Below are 3,233 nucleotides of genomic sequence, written 5' to 3' on the forward strand. Positions count from 1 at the left end.
GAAAATTGGCAATTTTGCCAAAATGACCTAAGCTTTGAGAAAATGACCAAAACCAACAAGTTTAATGACCAAAATGTGGTATGTGGGTGAAGTTAGAGTTCCCATACCTAGTAAGCCTTAAAAAGTCAACTATTTGACTAGAATAGTGCAGTGAATAGTAACCCGAAACACAAAATTTTGAGAACGTCGAATTTAACACGTTAGAGCTAGGTAAATGTGGAGCTAAGTCTATTTTGGATTTATTTTAAGTTCTAGTACTGAAACATTGTAAAATTGCGTGTTTCAATGGAAAAGAATACCGGGACAGAACCCGAGGAGTAGAGTCAAGGCCAACAGGCGACTCGTTTGAGGTTTGCGCACAACATATACTTTTATAATCATCTTTTGCATATTGTTTTGAATAATGTGAAATATTGGATTATAGCATTCTTATGATGTTTGATTTAAATTGTGAAAGTTATTGTGTATATTTGAAATGACAATGTTTAGCAAATTGTTAAGATAAGTTTTGAAACCACAGTGTCATGACCACATATTTAAACACCTCACTAGCACGACTAGTGGGGGTAATTAGTTTCGAATTTTGATTCCTTCTCTGGAGAAGTGTTGAGGTGTGCCAGTAGAAGAGGATGTGAATGGATATCCATATATTTGAGCTAGCTAGCCTTGTGATATGATTTCTCTTTAGCCTCTGGCTATTGAGATTCATGTGATTTCTCTTTAGCCTCTGGCTATTGAGATTCTATTTGTTTTGAATGGCATGATCTAGCTGTGGGTTTTGTGAAATGTGTTTTGATACTTTGAAATGAACTTGGTTTACATTTAAAATCTCACAATGCATGAATTGTATTTAATTTTCATGTTTAGCCAAATCTTTGAATAAATGTTCTTTAAGTTTTGCATAAAGATTATTTTAGTATATTGTGCACCTCTGAGTCCTAGTACTCAGCGATAGCTTTTATTGCTGTCGCAGATACAGAGATTAGAGGAGCAGCAGACTGAGCTGCTGAGGTGTGTGGAGTTATCAGCTTGAAGTCTTCGGGTATAATTTATACCCTAACTGTAAATACTCCTTTTGATGTATATATTGCACATGAATGTATGGGCATGTAAAAGTGGGTCTTGAGCAGTTTGTATAAAATTTGTATAAGTTGTAATATATATTGTGGTTTTGAAACTCTCTTAATGTAAATGTTGTAATAATATATCTAAATTGTTTTGTTTCAACTGAAATATGAATGATATTGATTGATAGTATTTTGAGAATTATTGAACTTGTGAATTTGAGAAATTGGTTGAGATTGAGTATGAATTTGAAGCATTGGTTAGAAAATTATTGGAAGTGCTTTTATTTCAGGTATTTGAAGAACTGGTTTCTCAAAATACAAAGGGAACTCTGTCAAAATTTTTATAAAATTTGCGTAAAAATAAAATGGGTCAAAAATATTAACTAGTTTTAGTTTAACTACATGTTTTAAGTACTTATTAGAAAATGCTCACCACTTATCAAAAAATAAGAAAATTGTTTTAAAATCCCTTGTAGGGTACTTAATGAGTTATCGGTAGGTGAAGTGCGGTAGTTCATTAGGTATTCTACGGGATCATGTGATGTCTTACAGAGGGGTAAGGTGTGACAGTAGTGATTAGGGTTTTGTGATAAGTTGGGGGTTTTGTACCTTGAGACATAATTAAGCTTGTTGAGGTCAATTATTAACCATTTGATGAGAATTGAATGTGAATTGAAGTTGGTAGTGGTGTGAAATGGTGGTATTGGGAGTGTTGTTTTCATGTAGGAAATTTTGGATCTTGAGTCCAGTACATAAATATGACCATAAGTAGAGCTATGTTGCTCTAATTGGTGTGAGGCCAATTGAAAATGAAACTTAGAGCAATTTGTCACATTTTTCATGTCAAGACCTTGCCCAGAAACTGAACCTAAAATGACCTAAAGTTAGCTTGAATCTGGGTAACCATATACTGGACCTAGAAAAATGACCATATGAACAGTAAATATTCAAATGGCCATAACTCACTCTAGGAAGGTTAGAATGACCTGATTTTTGAACCCATGAAAAGCTTAGACATAGTAGAACATTTTTCATGATAGGAACCCTAATTCTGACCCTAACCTAATCAAATTGATAAGCAAAGTTAGCCCAACAAAATTGCTAGAACTAAACTGACCAGAAAATCCTAGACATTAACCAATCCGACCAGTTGTGGCAAAAATATCATAACTCAGCCTAAAAAATTGCAAATATAGTGATTTAAAAGCCAAAATCTTCACAAGACCTAGAACTATAATTTTTATTTTTTGACCGAAATCCAAAAACAAATGCAACTTAGGAAAATTGCAAGGAGAAGTCGGGACTTCCTAATCTGGAAATTCCTGTACCTGGACAAATTGACATCTTGACACCCGAATAGTAAATAGACCATAACTTCCAGTAGAAAACTCCATTTGGGATGAGCCAAATTGATCTAGAAACTTAAGAAATAGAACTACAATTTTGGTTTAGAAACCCTGCTCAAAGTTTGAGTGTAAGGATCTCAAATATGTGTTACAAATACTGACCTGAACCTGAAATCCTGCATGGATAGATTAGGAGTCCAGGTTGCTTAATTAGCTATAATTCACCCTATACAACCCCTAATTTAGTGATTTTAAACTTGTGTAACCATGAAACACAGGGGAACAACTTCTATGAAAAACACTAGGCTAAATTATGGTTGCAACTAGTCCAAATAGCTTGACCAACTAGTCCAAACTTCAATTGACATGATTCAAAATGATCTGAAAAGCTAAAATGAAGACGTAAAACTTTGTTTTAGGGACCTAGACCCAATTCTAAGCCTAAATGCTTGGAAGTGTATGACAAAGAATATGGAAAATCCTGAAACTAGTAGTCTTACAAGGTTCGGCACCTTGGACAATCCTTAATCAATTGACTATAACTAGAGTTATACCACTTCAAATTGAATTATTCAAAAGGGAAATTTAAGTTAACACATAAAGAAACAACTTCCATAAAGGAAGTATAGCCAAATGGACTATGCATCTTAGCCAATTTGCTGGAGGAAATTAAGGCATAAAATCTGAAATCCATGAAATGTTCATGGATTACTTGGAATATAAATGGTAACTCACCTAAATGACTTAATGAACACCTAAATCATGTGAATAGGTAGTTGGGGTTTATATTCCCATTACAAATAAAACTCATAATACATTA

The 3,233-nt window shown here is 33.7% G+C and overlaps 1 long non-coding RNA gene across 1 annotated transcript; it reads left to right on the plus strand.

Annotated features, from left to right (window-relative positions):
- Nucleotides 1-289: 289 nt before the first annotated feature.
- LOC131175232 (uncharacterized) lies at nucleotides 290-1,214 on the plus strand. Its single transcript, XR_009145393.1, has 2 exons — nucleotides 290-350; nucleotides 974-1,214. It is a non-coding gene; the product is annotated as an uncharacterized LOC131175232 (long non-coding RNA).
- The last annotated feature ends 2,019 nt before the right edge of the window (nucleotides 1,215-3,233 follow it).

This window comes from Hevea brasiliensis, chromosome 17, assembly GCF_030052815.1.
Source record: "Hevea brasiliensis isolate MT/VB/25A 57/8 chromosome 17, ASM3005281v1, whole genome shotgun sequence".
Lineage (NCBI taxonomy): Eukaryota > Viridiplantae > Streptophyta > Magnoliopsida > Malpighiales > Euphorbiaceae > Hevea > Hevea brasiliensis.